Below are 19,279 nucleotides of genomic sequence, written 5' to 3'. Positions count from 1 at the left end.
TGAAAGCAATGTGTGTTCTTTTCCTCCAGTAGCTTTCGTGTTTTGTTCTTTTCAATTAAGTTAGTGAGATGAGTAGTGTGTAAAACCCTTTGCTATGAAAGCTTGATGACGCCAGCCTCAAACACACACACACACACACACACACACACACACACACACCCCATACTAAAAACAAGACAAAAAAAACAAAACCCCAAAATCTGATACTATCTTTATTTCCATGACTTTCATCACTTTTACCATTAGGTATCTGGTGTGATTTCTTTGCCCTTATCCTGTTTTGGATTTATAGACCTTCTTGACCATGTGTCATAAGGTCTTCTTTCTGTTGTTACTATAACAAAATACCTGAGCCTGTGTAATTTACTTAGAGAATGACTTTCTCTAGCTCATGGTCTGAGAACTAGAAGTGCAGGATTAATTACCAACTTCTTAGTTTCTAGGAAGGAGCAAGAGTGTTGTCCTGCTTCACTTCACCCTAGAGAGCGGAAGTGTGTGAAAGAGAAGGAGTCAAAAATTTGTGGCCTGATTTCACAAAAAAGGGGTGCCAATTCGCTCATGAGGTCTCTAGTGCTTCATCTGAATATATTTCACTAGACCTTACCTCTCAACACCACAATATAAGGAACCAAGCCTCGGCATGGCTTAAGGTAGAAGTAAACTATAGTCAAGCCATTGCATGTGTTTTGAGAGGTTTGGGAAATCTTTAACCACTATTTAATTTTTTTTCATACAATATATTTTGATCCCCTCCCGTATTTTCTCCCAGATCTACCCACCCAACTTTATATTTATTCTCTCTCTCTCTCTCTCTCTCTCTCTCTCTCTCTCTCTCTCTCTCTCTCTCTCTCTCTCTCTCTCACACACACACACACACACACAATCTCTATCTCTTTATCTGTTGTTACTATAACAAAATACCTGAGCCTGAACCCACAAAATGAAAGTTCTGTCTGTCTCTGTCTCTGTCTCTGTCTCTGTCTCTGTCTCTGTCTCTCTCTCCCTCTCTCTCTCTCTCTCCCCCTCTCTTACACACACACACACACACACACACACACACACACACACACGTTCATTCTTTGTTGACCAACTACTCCTGGGCAAGGGCTCTTGCCCTGGAGTGTGGTTGATATTCCCAGTAACCAACTTTCCCTTTGTTGGTAGGTATCAGTTACAAGTAAGTTTCACGGTTAGGAATGGGACCCCATGTCTACTACCCCCTTTTAGCATTTGAACTTCATCTGGATTGAGCCCGTGCAGGTTTTTACTAAAGCTGTCACAGTTTCAGAGAGTTTATCTGTGAATCAGTACTGTTATGTCTACAAGACTATTTCCTTGGAGTCATCCATCACTCCTTGTTCTTAAAGTCTTTCTGCCTCCTCTCCCAAATAGATCCCTAATCCTTGAGGGGAGTGGTTTGATGAAGGCATCTCATTTAGGAAGGAATTATCCAAATTCTTCTCTCACTCTCTGCACATTGCCCAGTTGTGGGTCTCTGTATTAGTTCCCATCTACCATAAGAAGAAACATCTCTGATGAGGGCTAGTTGATACACTGATCTATGGGTAGAGCAATTAAAAGTAATTTTACTGCTATGTTCTTTTAGCAGAATAATAGTAGTAGTTTTCTGCTAGGCTCATTACCTATATAATCTCAGGTTCTTGGCCAATTTATCATTGTCAGGGATGAGTTCTACCTTATGGAGTGGGCTTTAAATCCAATCAGAAAGTTGTTAGTTCCTCCCATAACATCTGTGCCATTATTGCACCAGTATATTTACAGGCAGGTCCTTCCTTTAGGTGACAAGGTTTGTAGATAGATTATATTGATGATTACCTTTCTCTTCTGGTAGCATGCAGAGTTTTTTCCTGCCCCATGAATGCTGATCTGTAGGCATGAACATTCTAGTTAGTCACCAGCTCAATTTCTCCATATTCAAGGACATATGGAAGTGATGACGTCAGCAATTTCAGCCATTATTCTTTAATTATTGCTTACGTTTCATTTTATTACCCTTTCCTTTTTGTGATTGCCCCACAGCATATACATTATATATTTCTAACTGATATCACATATTATTTTCTGAAGTTTTCCTTACTTTAGCTTTCTGTGATTCTGCTCAAACATATCTAATAACGTATTTGCAGGTTCACTAATTCTCTCTTGGACTGTATGAAGCCTATTCATTGCTGTGCTCTTTACCTGAAATTTTACATTTTTTTGAATTCTATACTCACCATACACTTATTTTTGCTATTTCTAGTTCAGTGGCAAAATTCTTCATCTTATTTATTTTTCTCAACATATATATTAAAGTAATTTTAAAGTTCAAGTCTATACACTGTAATAGGTGAATCATCTACCATTTTGTGCCTACTTAGTACTGACTGAATGGTAATATCATGCATGGAAAGCTGTGTAGGCTCTAGACATGTTGCTTTCTCACAGAGAGAAGTCGGAGAGATTAATCTCAATTTAGGGACTGAGATGGCTTAAAACATTATTACATTAAAAAATGCTGTTTGATCTTCCTCAATTTTATCTTCATCCCTCAATTGTAGCTTTGTTGAGGTTCCATTTGAGATTCTGGAATGTTCTAAAATTTCTTTGAGTCAGCATTTATCGAACCTTCGTAGTCCCCTCAGGACCGTGAGACTGCTGCAAACTGCATTCCATTTCAGACTTTTCCAGAGCCTTCCCCATCATAGCTCACTGCCTGTGCAGGGTTTGAATCCAGTGAATATCTGGCCAGAGACTTGCTGAGCTTAGTTAAGAAACTCTCCTTTTAATTAAAGCCTCAATTTTTATATTCCTAGTTGCCTTAGAGGCCTTATACTCTGTGTATACTTACCAGCCTCTGAGATTTTCCCAGAATCCCATTGGCCTTTTAGTCCAGTAGTGCTGTGCTTATATGCTGGTCTTTTCCTGTGTGAATCAGTCATGACAGCCCAAATGGAAAAGCAACACAGACCTTTGCCTCACTTCTTTGGGACTATCTAGTGCCCTTCAATTATTAATTTAAAGTGAAAAATCTGCTTTTCTAGTTTTACTTGGCATTATATGCCACATTATGAACTGCAAGCAGAATTTTATTCCCTTGAAAATTAAAATAGGAAAGTCCTAATTAATATAGTGATAGACTAAATTAATATAGGGATAGACTAAAACCCAAATTCAAATTTATTTAAAATTTAAATGTTATATACTCTTCTTTCAAATAGTCATACCTGAAGTGTGGTATTTTAGAAACAAGTTAGTCATTTTATTTTAAGTGTAGTTATCTTATTTGATGAACTTTGTAATATCCACAATAAGCTTCACTCTTATTTTGTATGTCTGAGCACCATAATTTCATATGAATTACTTAGAAAACTAAAAAAAAAAAAAAGGCAAAACAAACAAAAACAAAACCCCCCCAAAAACCCCCAACTTATTAATGGATTATATTTCCTCAAACCTCTAAATCCATATGAGTTTGTTAATATTCAGTCATGTTTCCATTTTATTTCTTTGCCTGCTTTTGTTTTGTAATTGTGCTTTTACTGAAAACAGAAAAAAAAATCTACACTGAAGAATTGAAATAAGGTCATCTGGATGTTTCCCTCTGTCTCTTTGTTTTTTTCCTTGGCTTATTCTGTGTCCATATTGGCTTCTTCCTTAGGTAGACACGTTCTCTTCATCTCAGATTGTATGTTCCCAGTGTTTTCAACAACATCTCAATTGAGTTCACCTCTGTCTCTGAATCTGTCCACGTGATCAGAAATTTGACTGCTCCATTGCAGTGACTGGACAGAGCGAAGTGAAGCCCTACAGTCTGTTTGAGTTTCTGTAAAAGAATTCCTTAGAATCAGTAGCTTATAAATGACAGCCTTTCTTGCTTACAGTTTGAGGTGTTGAGAAGATCAAGATCAGGACATCGTCTTCTTGCTGTGTTCTTACATGGAACAAGCAGTGAGCAAGCTTGGAGCGCGAAGTGAACAATTCTACCTGGACCTCTCTTCTGAGGGCATGGATTTCTTTCATGAGGTCTTTTCTGTCCTGACAGGGTCACTTCTGGAATGCCTCATCTTTCAATGCTTTAGAGATTAGGTGCCATAATACACCAAATTTGTAGAAACCCAAATATCCAGATTATAGCGATGATGTGAAGCTAGCGATGGGATCAACCATAGCTACGTGGAGGCATCAACAGGCAAGGCTGAACAGCTTCTCAAAGGGATTCCAAGGATCTCTTACCAGAAATCAGAGGAGAAATGCCAGCAAAGCAAAATATCTGCCACCGTTACTCTTCTTCATCAGCTCATGGGCATTCAGGAGTTACCAGTGGAAACAAACATCTGAGTACATCTATGAAGACATTTTGAGAAAAATTTAAGTCATCAGAGAAGAGCCACCCTGAAAGTGGGTGGGAACTTTCCATGGGCTAGGGTCCTAGTTGTATAAGGATGAGAAAGAAAGCTGAGCATGAGCGATCATCTCATCTGTGTCCTCTCTGAAGATGCAGTGTGACCTGCTGCCTCATGTTCTTCTCACCAAGACTTTGTTGCCACGAAGGACTATGAACTAGAATAAGCTCCCTTTCCTTAAATCACTTTGTATATTTTGTCACAGCAACAGGGAAAGTAACTAATTCAATGATTACTGTTATAATGTATCAGATTATAAGATTTGCTTGGATGAATATTTAAAACATATTTCTGGACCCTATCACATGCTTGTCAAATGAAAATCTCTAAGGAGTTGTCTAGAAAACCATATATATGTATATGTAATATTTAAATATATAAAAATTATATATTAATGTATACTGTTCATATATAAATAACTGATTACTATATATTATATATGAATGTTATTATATACTATATGAAATATAGTATATTCTTCACCAGCTCATGAGCATTTGAGGGTTACCAGTGGAAACAAACATCTGAGTACATCTATGAAGGCATTTTGAGAAAAGTTTAAGTCATCAGAGAAGAGCCACCCTGAAAGTGGGTGGGAACTTTCCATGGGCTAGGGTCCTAGTTGTATAAGGATGAGAATATAAAAATTATATATTATATACAAAATATATAAAGATATATGAATATGTAAATACAATAATTATTATTCTCTCATATATCCCTCACTCCTCACAAACTGCTCCCTTCCCCCAGATCCATTCCTTCTTCATTTCCCTTCAGAAAAGGGCAGGCTTCCCAGGGACATCAACTAAACAAGGCATTTCAAGTTGCAACAAGACTAGGCACTTTCCCTCATATTAAGGCTATAAGAAGCAACCCAGTAGGAGGAAAAAGGTTCCACAAGAAGACCAAACTACACAACCATAACATAGATGCAGAGGACCTAGGTTAGACCCATGTAGGCTCCCTAATGGCTGATTCGGTCTCTGTGAGGCCCTATGTCCCCAAGTTAGTTGATTCTACATTTTCTTGTGGTGTCCTTAATGCCTCTGGCTCCTACAATTCTCCCTCCCCCTCTTTGAAAGATACCCTGTGCTCTGCCTAATGTTTGGCGGTGGGTCTGAGCATCTGCTTCCATCAGTTGCTCGATGAAGTATGCTAGGCTGTGGTCTTAGGGCATGAGTCTCCAGCAGGACCAGTCATTGGATGGCCACTCCCACGTGTTCTGCTCCACATGTACCCCAGCACATCTTGCTGGTGGGGGTGCACACTTGTACAGCCACTATGGAAATTAATATGGTGCTTTCTCAGAAAGTTGGGAATAGCTCAACCTCAAGATCCAGCTATACCACTCCTGGCCATATACCCAAAAGATGTTCCATAATACCACAAGGACATTTGTTTAACTATGTTCATAGTGGCTTTATTTGTAATAGCCAGAACCTGGAAACAACCTAGATGTCTCTCAACCAAAAAATAGATAAAGAAAATTTGGTACGTATGTACAATGGAGTTTTACTCATTGTTTTAAAAAAAAAAATCATGAAATTTTCGGGCAAATGGATGAAACTAGTAAAAATCTTCCTGAATGATGTGATCTAGACCTAGAAAGACAAATATGGATTTGTGGATAAATATTGTCTAATTTTCATTTTATCATGAAAGATCTTATTTTTATCCATCTATGGTGATTGAAAGTTTTGCTGGGTAAAGTGGTCTGGGCTAGCATTTGTGGTCTCTTAGAGTCTGTATGACATCTGTCCAGGCCTTTCTGACTTTTAGAATCTTTGTGGAGAAGTGTAATTCTAATAATTTATATGTTACTTGGACTTTTCCCCTTGCAGTTTTTAATATTCTTTCTTTGTTCTGTAAATTTAGTGTCTTGATTATTATGTGGCAAAGGGAGTTTTTTCTTTTTTCCCAGCCCAATCTATGTGGTGTTCTGTAAGCTTCGTGTACCTTTATAGATATGTCCTTAAGGTTAGGAAATTTTTCCTCAATGCTTTGTATTAAAAATATTGTCTGGTTTTTTGAGCTTGGATTCTTCTCATTCTTACATTCCTATTATTCTTAGGTGTGGTCTTTTCATAGTGTCCCAGATTTTGTGGATGTTTTATGTGAGGAATGTCTTAGATTTAACATTTTCTTTGACCAATGTATCAATCTATCATATCTTCTATGCCCGAGATTCTCTCTTTCATCTCTTGTATTCTGTTGGTGATGCTAGCATCTGTAGTTCCTGCTAACTTTTCCTAGATTTCCATCTCCAGGATGCCTTCAGTTTGTGTTTTCTTTATTACTTCTATTTATATTTTCAGGTCTTGAAAAGTTTTTTTTTTTTTTTTTTTTTTTTTTTTGCCTTTAATTTAACTGTTTTTTTTTTTTTCTTGGCTTTTAAAAAAGGATTTATTCAATGCCCTCCCATTGTGTGTGTGTGTGTGTGTGTGTGTGTGTGTGTGTGTGTGTGTGTGTGTGTGTGTTTTCCTGGATTTCTTTAAGGGATTTATCCGTTTATTCTTTAAAGACATCTATCATCTTTATAAAGCTGGCTTTAATGTCATTTTCTTGTGCTTCAGCTGTGTTGGAATATCCAGGGCTTGCTGTAGTAGAATAGCTGGGCTCTGGAGGTGACATGTTACCCTGGCTTTTGGTGATTGTGTTCTTATGCTGGTCTCTAGGCATCTGGGTTTTTTTTTTTGGATGGGTGTTTTTTCCATTGGTTCATGTTTTCTCTATGGTCTGCCTGCCCAAGTTGCCTGTGGTTCTGGTGAAGATCTTCAGATCTAGTAGGGTGTCTCTGTGGAGGGGTGACCTCTGGAGTCTTGGGGGCTGAAGTTACCTCTGGGGTTCTGGAAACTAATGCAGTCTCTGGGATCTAGGTATCTGTGTGGCCTCTGGTAGAACAGGGAGGTGGGGAGCTCTGGGCCAGGATACAGAGACGAGGAGAGGGAGAATGTTGGGAAAAGCTGAACGAACTCTGAGGAATGTTGGTGGGCTGTGGGAAGGATCTTACCTGGGATTCTGGTACCAATGTGGCCTCTGGTAGGACAGGGACCTTCTGCTGGAGTTGTGGGCCTGGATAGAGAGACAAGGTGGGTGTGCTGTTGTGAAAAGCTGGGCAGGCTCTTAGGAAGTGTTAGCTGGGGTTGTGGGTACTGGTATGGCCTCTGGTAGAGCTAGGTCCTTGCCAGAGTTGTGGCCTGGGATATGGAGATGAGGAAAGGGCAGAAAACTATTTTTTAAGTTGAACACTGATGACTGTTCCACTTCAGTCATTTTTTTCTTTTGATGAAATATAAATAGTTGGACTTTTCTCTGTTTCTATCTATATTAAGCTGTATTCGGTGAAGTTCTACATTCAAGTTAATTGTTGGTTGCATTTAGGCTGCATAAATGGGCACTTGAAATTTAGAGTTGGACAGTCTGAAATAGACATTGGTATTCCTCTTAACCAAGAAATTATTCAATCCTTTGTTTGATTTCTGCAATATAAAAATTAGAAGTGTGTTTTATTTTCAGAAGAAATAAAACAAAACAGAGACAGTTTTAACCTAGCTCCCATTTTCTCCTTCTGGTTGTGCTTACTGGCAATAATAACAAAGACAACAGTACCAATACCTGCAGGCACAACTGTAGTCAAATTAACGTTTAATACATCCTTTCTGTGTGGCTGCCACTGGAAACACTGTACACGAATAACTTCATTAAGTCCTATCAGAACTCTGAAGCAGTTGCCATAGTAAGTTCTACTTTATGGTGAGGAAATGGAGGCACCAAGGAAATGAAGTAATCTACCCAAATTCACACCGCTATAGAGTGACAGAGAGAGGGTTTCGGGACTGTCAGCCTGTCTCCTAGCACATCCAACCTACGCTTTTGTTCTAGTGACTAATGGCTTTACAGTGCCAGTGGGGATATGCTCAATGGGGTGCTTTCAGTTAGCACACAGGAGGATGGAGGCCGCAGGCTTCAATAAAGACTGGGTCAGTGGCCTTGACTTCATTGACTCTGTGTTCCACTGAGTTGAATGAGCCTAGCAGACTTGGTGTCTCAAAACACTCAGAAATGATGAAAGCCTTGCCTTTGAGTTAAAAGCTGTTGGCCTGGGAAAGATGGTGCATTAGGAGGCCCTTCTGTTGGTGTGGAATGGAGTAGATTTAACAACTACAGGCCAAGAACATGCAAGTGGCAACCTGTGCCTGTTAAACGCAGTGAAAGCAAGAGCAGAGTGTGTTCATTTACGGGAATCACCAAGAAGTCCTTATTATTCAAGCCATGTCTCCAGGGGAAATGTCTCCACCGTTTAAAACAAAAACCAGTTCATCCCCACATTAATTTAAATCCTGCAGAAATGATGATGGAATCTTCACAAACTATTTCCGCCCCCCACCCCCTCTCATCAGCCTTTGGACAAGGTAGATGTTGACTTGTCCTCCCCAAAATTGTTTTGAATTTGATGCACAACCGCGTTCATTGACTATGAGTCAATTTGAACTTTCTAATGCTTCTTCACCTTACTTTTTTCTAAAAGAGATAAAAACAAAAGGAAAAGAGAGGCTGCCTCAAAGATCTCAGGAAGGAGCCCCCAGCTGGCTTTCTCTGCAGTTGTTGTCATCAGCCCTGAGAAATGTACATTTCTGTTGCAATAAATAGGAGCTGTGGCGTGCTTAGTGAGGATGGGCCGAGCCTCCTGCAGGACTGTGTGAATGGAATTCAGTATACATCGCAGCCTAAAAATATTGTAACAGCGTACCATTTTTCTCATGCGACTTTTCTTTCTTTCGTATTCAGTTGTCCTTGGATCCCTGTGGGGAGCAAGCGAGAGTAGAGTCTGAGGGTGCAATGAAATGGAAAAGCATCAGAGATTTCCAGAGAGCCCTTGCTGCAGCCTTGAAGGTTTTCATTTGTCCACAGCACTTGACAGATCAGTTTTGCCCCAGAGTTCACCAATACAGGAGAGATATTGACTTGCCCCATTGTCCAAACACAGAAGGCCCCACACCGAAACCCTTGCCACTGACCCTGAGCCCCAAGCTCGGTGAGCTGTGGGGTTGAAACAGAAACTGTGAGGGCCAACAACAGCCTTGACAACCATACGTTATTGACTCAGACTGATTGGAAATTAAAGCACTAAAGCCTGGGGGGAAAATTCTGCACAGCATTTGGATGTTCGCTGTTCACGATTTCACTGAGTCATTATTATCGAAGAAGAGTGGACAGAGTAGCAAATGATTTTCGCCCTCCCTCTTCGCCAAAGTTTGGCCTTGACTAGGGTGCTCTGAAAGGATCAATGTTAGGTTTCACTTCTACCTTTCAATTCATGTGACGTTGGGAAAGTCCTGTCACCTCTGCATGTCTCTGTTTTATTAATATGAAAAGAAAATGAGCGGTTATATCATCATTTCTCTCAATTATCCAAGACCGCTATCCACCGTGGTGTGGACAACGATGTGTTTGGCGCTGATGAGAGACACTGATGACAGCAAGTGCTCACTTCTTCCCTTGCTCGGCTCTTCCTTCCTTAAGAATTGGGTAGCTCTTTGCATCTGACAGACAACTGTATAATACAGATCTGTCCTGTCTTGTTCCAAGTATCTTCCTTCTCCGTATATTATCAGTGACTTCAACAATAGCAAAGCAGACCTTGGGAGATTGTGTTTGTTAGGTAATGTGTACTCCCTCTGCTGGCTGGCTGGCTTGTATTTCTTTTTTCATGATTCCTACTCCTTAAGATGTATTTACTTACATTCAGTAAAGGAAGACGTCATGGATGTTTTGAGATTTTTCTGACAGTAACATAGACAATGCTTTTGATATTGTGTTTCCCAGTGTCTACAAGACTTACCACTTTCTTTAGAAAAAAAAAAAAATAAAAATAAAGACTAGGTTCATGAATGTTTAACTGAAGTACTGTTAATAAGGATTAGCTATTTTAGCCAGCACTAATTAGTGATGTCAGATATGAATAAAAGGGCAGTGAGGTATCAGCCACTGCCATAAAAACACCGTGAAAGTAGCCCCAGGCACACAGGAGGAATCTGATTTTAATGGCATCCAGAATCAAAATTTGCTCACATCCATCAGTTTATAGTAATATGAAAGAGAGAGCTCTTTGTCTATCATGCCTGGAAGACTGGAGCTACTAGTAGTCCGTTGGTGCACATCCCTGGTGCACCAGGCGATCTAAAGTAGACAGGGAAATTGTCTCAAAAAACCCAAAATAATTAGTAATAACAATAATAATCATGCAATATCTGATGAAATTTAAGCTTCTTGTGAGGGGTACGTATTTTCCTGCTCACTTTTGGAAAAGTCTATGTTAGTTTATGAGATAGGCTGTGATGCAAGTAGTTCAATTAGTGTTAAAGTGAAATAGGAGCAATCTGTTAAAAATGGAGGGAAAGGGTGATACTGGGAACCTGGCATGAGTGTCTTACTTCATCTGCGTGATGGTACACTGGCTGCTCCATGATAATTTCTTTGAAAGTTAAGGCACGCACACGTGTGTGTGTGTGTGTGTGTGAGCATGTGTTTATATGAGAGAGTATACGTGTGTGAGGGTGTGTACGTACGCACATGTATGTGGCCTCCAGAGGCTAACTTTCCATGACTTCCTTAGTTTCTCTCCACCCTGTTTTCTTTGAGGCAGGGTTTCTCACGGGCTTTCTCTGAAGCTCCTTGGCAGCAGCTCTCTCAGAGGGCCGAGCAGGTCTCTCAACCCCCTTTTCTGAGCTCTTAGGTCCTAGTCTAACCCTTCCCCTTTGTTCTTCCCTGTGGGGATGGGGGTGTAGCCGCTCCTTGTCAGCCTTATCTCTAGGTCCCTTCCTGCTCTCATCTTCTTTCAGTTCTCTGACACCCACCTTACCGATTCCCAGTATTTGCATTTTCTCTGACAAAATGTGGTTTATAGTTTTCTGGTTGGACATTAGGGCCACTGTGATTTGAACATTCGTCCCTACCTTCAAATTCATATACTGAGATCCTAATCTCCAAGGTAATGATGTAAGGAAGTGGGAGCTTTGCTAGGTGAGTAGGTCATGGGGGTGGGGCCCTCACGAGTGGGATTGGTGCCTTATCAGATAGATCTAAGAGCCTTGGTCTTCCCTTCCACCATTGCAGGACACAACAAGATGCATTTGAGAAAACAGACCCTAGCTGGACCCAGACTCTGCATGTAATTAGATGTTATTTCTAAATCTAAGTCACCCAGTGTACAATGAGTTTTGGGTTGGGCCCAGCGATCTACACTACTCTAGAATGTTGGTGCATGTCCATCAGACAAGATAATCTGTGAGTCCTCTTTGATTGTAAAGATTCAATTATTCCATAGAACTAATGCATTATTAATAAAGGAAGTCAGTGGCATGAACTGTGTAAACTTACTGGGTTTTAAAAGACATAGAGGATCTGTCTACTATGGTGTCACAGTCAGAGAGCGCAAGAGCCTCTAGGATCTACCCATCTAAACCTGTCTTCTCAGCCCAGAAGGGCTGAGCAGCTCTCCCAGAAAGAAAATTAAGTCTCGCGTTCTCAGGGGCCAGCCGTGCCTCTGATGCTCCCACAATACCAAGTTTAGGAGCCTTGACTAAGACCAGATGCCAATATGTTTTCAATCCTTGTGAGAAGAGATGGGGAGTGTGTGTATGGGGGTACCCATTATATAAATTACAGTGTTCCTGTCTTAAGAGATATCCTAAGCCTTGAGTTTATCTTTTAAGCATGGAGCCACTTTATTCTGGAAGAGCTACTCGTAACTAGGGCAAAGGCTGTCTTTAAAGATGGAGTTGAACAAAGTTTGGCTCAGGGACTTAGAATGAGCCCCTTGTGAAACTTTTCTCTATGGTGGGAAGTGTTCTGTTTCTAAGGAAAACCTTTCCTTGGGCTGAAGTGTTTTTGCTTTCTAGGTGTAAATTTAAACCAGGGGATGGAAACAGGGCTGGTGACATCATTAGCTCTAATACCTGTCTCGGAACAACTTGTAAGCCGAGCAAGCTTATTTACACTTTTAATGGGCTAAAAAAAAAATCAAAAGGAGATCATTTCATGACAGTGAAAACTACATGAAATTCCAATTTAGTGTCCCCAGTTAAAATTTCGGCGGGATCTGGTCCTGCCCATTCACTTGCATATTGCCTAAGGTGGCTGCTGCACTCTGACTGCAGAGACCAAGCCTTTCATAGATGACATGGATAGCCCGGAGAGCAGGAAATGCTCAGACTGTCACACTTTACAGAGAGTTTGCTGACCACACTGTTGGAAACTGTGTTTCGTTCGTGAGGTGAGTTCTCCCTCTATCCCTCTCCTTCTCTCCCTCCCTCTCTCCTTTTCTCCTGGCCTACTCTACTCCTGTGTGTGTGTGTGTGTGTGTGTGTGTGCGCGCGCGCGCGCGCGCGCACGCGAGCACGTGTGGGCGCATGCGCACCCTTGGGAACCAGCCATCAAACCATTGCTTATTGAAGATGGGGAATGAAAATGCAGAAACAACAGGTAAGATAGAGGTTTTACTTTTGAGGGCAGGGTGGTGAACTTGTCTTATGGGCCCATTCAGGTAGAGGAGGTGTGCTGGGACTTCACAGCTCCAAACAGCCGCAGGAGTAGTGTGCATCCCACCCTCCTAGTACAGAACCGGAGGACCTCTGCAGAGAAGGGCTGACATTTTCCAGTGCTGTTTTAGAGACATTGCACCACCTTGCCTATGCCTCCTGCTGTCTGCTTCTTGCTCTGTATTATCCAAAGACTTCAATTAGAGTCTTAGAGAGGCCTCAGAAGTTTCTGGTACTAAGACTAGACTGCAAGCTGGACACAGCAGTGTCCACCCTGGAAAGGACCTTCCTTCCGCTGAGGCCATTGCTCATCTGGAAGCTGTAGCACCCAGAAGCTTACTCCCTTCGCCCAGCTTCCACACTTTCTTGCTCAAATATTTTCTTCTCTGGGAGGGAGAGAGAGGGGGAGAGAGAAAGAGAGATAGAAAGAGAGGTAGGGGAGAGAGTAAGAGAGAGAGAGAGAGACAAAGACAGAGAGAGACATAGACAGACACACACACAGAAAAAGAGAGAGAGAGAGAGAGAGGAAGAGGAGAGAGAGAGAGAGAGAGAGAGAGAGGGAGGGAGAGGGAGAGACCGAGATTGAGGCCTAGAGGACAGAAGCCAGATGACGACACTGGGTACCCTGCTTTCTCTCTCTCCACTGTATTCCTCCATGACATGGTCTCTCACTAAACCCAGACAGGAAGCTACCAAACTCCTCCTTTTCTAGCCTCCCACAGTGCTGGACACACACACACACACACACACACACACACACATCACACCACCCATGCACATACACACATACACACCACATACACACACACAAACCACACATACACCACACACATATACACACACACACTACACACACATACACATACCACACACACACATACACACCACACACACACCTACCACACACCACACACACACACAAAAACCACACACACATACACATCACATACACACACACACACACATGCATACAAACCACACACACACACATATACCACACACACACACATACACATCACATACACACACACACACACGCATACAAACCATACACACACATTTTTCTTAAAAAGCATGGATCCTGGGTATTTGAACTCAGGTCTGCATGCTTTTGAAGCAATCACTTGTAGCCACTTCCAGTAGGTGCTTCATGCATACAGCAGGAGGTATAGGCAAGGTGGCCCCCTATGTCTCTAAAACAAAACTGAAAAATGTCAGTGTCTCTCCAGACCCATTTGCTCTTTTTTTTTTTTTCCTCTCTTGCAAGACTGAGCTCCCTTCTCCTCCAGCCTCTAACATCCTTCCCAACAGGGTCTTGCTACGTAGCTTATGCTGGCCTCAAACTTGTAGCCTTTCTTCCTCAGCCTCTCTCGTGCTGAAATGACACATGTCCCACCAGGCTGTCCTCTCACCTCTTTGCTTCTCAGTCTCTGAGCACCTGTTCGGTTCCGTCCCCTTCAAGTCAGCACAGTCAGCCCAATTTCAGCGACTTCATTTTCACCATCTTTCGTGCTTGCTTCCTTGATAGTTCTCAGCCTCCCAGAAATCCAACCATCTGGTCAGTTCTTTATATCCAACCACTAAATGCTCCTGCAGAAAACACAGGGCAAAAACCTTTATTTAGACCGAGAATGATGGCTCAGCAGGTAAGGGCACTTAACCTGAGATCGATCTCTGAAAACCCATGTAAATGTGAAAGGAAAGAAGAAGCTCTACAAAGTGGTCCTCCGACCTCCACACACAGGCTGTGGCATGTTCATGTGCAGACAGACAGACAGACAGACAGACAGACACACACACACACACACACACACACACACACACAACACACCAACCAATAGTAAATTTAAAAAGAATCATGCTTGAAATTGCAGCCTGGCCATATCTCCTTATTCTAAGAGGAAAGAGACTGGTGGGGGACTTGTCCAGTTTCTTGACACAGAAATGAGAGTCCACTTGAGTCTCTTCTGCCTGCCTTCAGTGGCAAAGACTCTCTCAGCCTTCCCATGCAGGAGGTTAATTCCTATTCCGGCAGTCTAGGCCGAGCTCCTTCCCTTCCTACATGGCTGATCCCTTCCTCCTCTGCTGCCCCAGCTTCTTTATCTCGTACTCCTGAGTGTGTCGACATACTCTGCCCTCACCTTAAACAAAGCTCTTTTCAGCAGGTGTGGCGGCCTAGCATGCAGAAGGCCGAGGCCAAACTGCTCCTCATAGCAGCTTCCCAGCCAGCCAGCGCTGCATGATGAGGAATACAGTACAACACACACACATTCCTGAGCAATTCTGTTTTTGTGTAAGTCAAGATGTTTACTGAGATACTTTTTGGACATAGTTAAACAAAAACAAAAAGAAAAACCAGAAATAACCTGAACTCAACTGGGGCTTGAGTCAAACAAACGAAATGCTATAGATCCAGTACAAATAGGAGATTCATTCCTATTTACCTGGAGATATGCAAGATGTACAGTTTAGCAAAAGGAGCCAGTTAGACACACACACACACACACACACACACACACACACACACACGCACGTGTGTGTGTGTATGTGTGTACATATATATGTACATCTAGTAAAAGCTTAGGAAGGGGAATATGATCAAAATATATTATATACAAATTTATAAAAAATGTGAAAGTATATTTAAGTACAAGTGTTAAATGTGAAAGGATTGCTAGTGAGCAGATTTTTATGCCCCCACACTTAGGTATATATCAGGCATGTTTCAATTTTTCTTTTTGAGGTTAAACTTAATTTCTCCAGTCTCCTATCTGCCAAGTGGCACAGACTGGTTCTGACTCAAATCAGAGGAAGGATACAGACGCTGTTTTCTCCATTACCTTCAAGGTTTTCTTCTTCACATTCACAATGACTGATTTCCATGGAAGCTTACACAGCTGCCACCAAAGAGGCATCAACATCCAGCCACCTGCTCACTCATTCAGTTGTTCATATAGTCAATCAATTTTTCATTCATTGTATGCAAGAGTCCAGTTCTGACTCTAGAAGCACAGCAGTGACGAAAACACTAAAGTCACAAAAGCAGGAACAAGAAAACCTTGACTCTGAACGCAGATTAAATGACAGCATCAGGTAAGTGCTTTAGAGATAAGGGAGGGGGCGAGCAGAGTGAGGGCAGCGAAAGCCTAGCATGGACAAAGACTCTGATAAGCTGATGCTTAAGCAGAGACTTGAGTTGGGCGGGGGGAGGGAGAGAGGAGAGGTGGGAGAAGAGGGTCCCAGTGAGAGGAACAAGAGGAAGTGTGCCAAGGCAGAGCTTCTGTGTCATGTGACTGACAACAAAAGACCAGATTGGGAGTAGAGTGTATACATATGTGTGTGCTATGTAAGTTTGTGTGAGTATGTGGGCATGTATACATGCTTGTGAAAATATGTATGGTTGTGCTTGTGTAAATGTGTTCTGTGTGTGCATGTGTGTGAGAGAGGTTGTATGTGTGAGAGTGTGTGAGTGTGTCTGTTGGAAGCGAGTGTGTTAATGATAGTGTGTGTGTGAATGTGAGAATGTTGAAACGTGAGTGGGTATTTGTGATTGCTTGAGTGCAAATGTGTGCTGGCAAGTGAGTGACAGTCAGTGTGAGCATGTGCTAGTGTGTGAGTGTGCCTTTATGAGAGCATATTGATATGCGTTAGTGTTTGGGCGTGTGTATAGATACGATGGGTGTGTGTCTGAGTGATTGTGTTTGAGCGTGTGGCAGATGGGCCGCTGCTGACCTTGGTCTTTCATGTCACGTCAGTGCAGGACAGCTAATGGTCCTGGTGTCAAGGGTGATTATTATCTTAGTCACTGTGTTTCCTTTTGGCCCACTGTCCCATGTCTCCTACAGTAGGAAAACACTGCTCCCCCATTTGTCACCCTTCTGATCAAGCCACTAACTTTTTTGGGTTCTGAAAACTTCAACTCTCAAATCTCTACTTTTTCCTACCAGAGATTTATCTCTTCTTTGATTCCAAATGCTATCTGAATCTCTACATTGAAGGATGGACTTTCTTCCTTGCAGCGAGAAAATTTTCTCTTGATGCTTTCTCTGAAAAATGTGTGTGTCGCTTGACGAAATTAATGGAAATAGAGAAGATGTGAGTGCCAAAGAGTCTCTAGTGGGGAAGACCACAGTGATTAATACTGTTACCTTAACTTCCCATCAAAAGCACAAAATGTCTCACTAACTGCTAACAGTAGTTTTCTCTCCTGCTTGGAGTTTTTGTCAACTATACTATAGCTCTGCTAATATGTAGATGCTTTCAACAGATGCCATGCAACCATACAAAGCCATAAAAATAAGCAACCAATGCATAGAGAAGGAAGATGTTGTTAGTTGGTACAGTTGCCTTTTCTGCTGCTTTCTCTTCTGCACATGTCCAGCTAAATGTCTTAAAGAGAAGCTGACTATTTTCCTCCTTCTCCTCCTCCTCCTCCTCCTCCTTCTCCTCCCCTTTCGATTCCTTGTCCTCTGCCTTCTTTTTGAAGTTAACTACATCTTTATTCTCTTCTGAGGTGCCTTTTGCCAAAGCTTCCTTTTCTAGAATAATTCCAGAAAAATCTATAATTATCTCCAAATCTTTGTCATACTGCTTGTTGGAAATACATAATTCAGCTGCTATGTTACCATCATCCACAGAGACTAAGTCTTGGCATTTTGAGAAAAATTTCTTCAGTTACGTTTATAGTTGAAGTACTATCATGGGTGTCATAGTAACTTTTGCCATATCTCTAGGCAACTGCATAAAATGTTCTCCATCAGATGAAGGCAAAATACTTAAAGTATACCTATACCTACAATGGCCATTTTATAGTCACCCATCTCGCCCACAGGTAACAGACATTAGTAGGTTCATATTTAAGAGCTTTCATATAGCAAAAACAGTCCCTTTAATATTATCCTGTTCCAGAGACATTTCTGCCAGCCTAACCCAATCTTCTGTGTCCCTGGGATTTAAATGTGCAGCAATCAATTCAAACTGCATCGATTTCTCCATGTCACCTTGATCCTCGTATATCAAGGCAAGGGTAGAGAATGGCTCTTAAGCTAAAGGAGCTTTGCCTTAGGGTTTCTGTGTGCATCATTATCGCCTCTTCCTGTTCTCCGTGGGAAAAGTGATTATTGGCTTCACCCATGAGACCTTTCAGGGCTATGGGAAGTTTACCCTGGGACCTTTTCTTTTCTTTCTTTCTTTCTTTCTTTTTTTTGTTTGTTTTGTTACATGGTTGAGAACCATCTCCAACACAAACACATCACCTGCAGTGGCTGCTCAGGTGTCTTGTCCTCCTTCTCTTCTTCCTCTTCCTCATTGTTTCAGGCTCTCCAGCCATGGAAGCAAAGACTTTTGTGAACTGGCTTACTCCATCTGATGTTTCTCCTTCATTGGCATCTTTGTCCTAGGAGGCTAGGAGCTGGCAGAGTCACTTCCTGTCTATTATGGGACTTCAGAATCATTTGGAATTTCTTTGGGCGACAATTTTCCTCCCTCACCTCTCTGTCCCCATTGCTTTTCTTGGGTATTTCTCTCTTCTTTCTGCCTTTCAAACTCTTAAAAGGAAATTTCCCTTTCCAGGTAGTCTGATAAGTTCTGGGATGAACCCCAACATGTCTCTGGGGCTGAAGCAGGGCAGCAGTCTTGGAAACTAGTAACATCCTCCTCCACTTCTTCCAACTCTATCAGGATTGTTCCCTGTATGGTCATCCCTAAAAGACTGAAAGGTAAGCCTGACATCTCACTCACTTGGTTTGGATTCTTGTGATTTTCTTGATGTATTCCTCTCCTTCTTCCAAGGACACCTCCCACCTCATTACATAGATATCAATGTTTATTTTATTTTAATTATTTTTCGAGAATTTCATATGTGAGGACTGTATTTACATCATTTCCCTCATCCCTCTCCCTGACAACTCCACCTGCCTCTCTCCAAATCCATCTCAAATTCATGACTTCTTAAATTACTGTTTTACACACACACACACACACACACACACACACACACACACACACCATAAAAACACAGCTTGTTGAGTCCAGCTGGTCTTGCCTGCATATACATGTGTTTAAGGTTGACCACCAGCAGTAGAGTAATGTACAAGGGATTCATTCTTGGAGAAGACTAATTCTCTCTTTCAGCAGCAATTACTTGCCTATAGCTCTTCTTCTAGGGTTAGGGCCCTGTGACGTTTCCCCCATCCATATTGGAATGTGAACTTGTATTGTTGTCGAGCAGGTCCTGTTTGGGCAAATCATAATTTTGACACTTCACTGGCCCAGCTTCCATGTCATACATGAAAGAAACTGACTCATAACAGATGTCTCATCCCTCTGACT

The 19,279-nt window shown here is 41.7% G+C and overlaps 1 pseudogene; it reads right to left on the bottom strand.

Moving 5' to 3' along the window:
• Positions 1 to 18,649, bottom strand: part of LOC127194126 (general transcription factor 3C polypeptide 3-like) — a 58,301-nt pseudogene extending 39,652 nt beyond the window's left edge.
• Positions 18,650 to 19,279: the final 630 nt, after the last annotated feature.

The sequence above is a fragment of the Acomys russatus genome, chromosome 10 (genome assembly GCF_903995435.1).
Source record: "Acomys russatus chromosome 10, mAcoRus1.1, whole genome shotgun sequence".
NCBI lineage: Eukaryota > Metazoa > Chordata > Mammalia > Rodentia > Muridae > Acomys > Acomys russatus.
The sequence above is the reverse complement of the archived record's forward strand: the minus strand, read 5'-3'. Positions and strand labels throughout refer to the sequence as shown.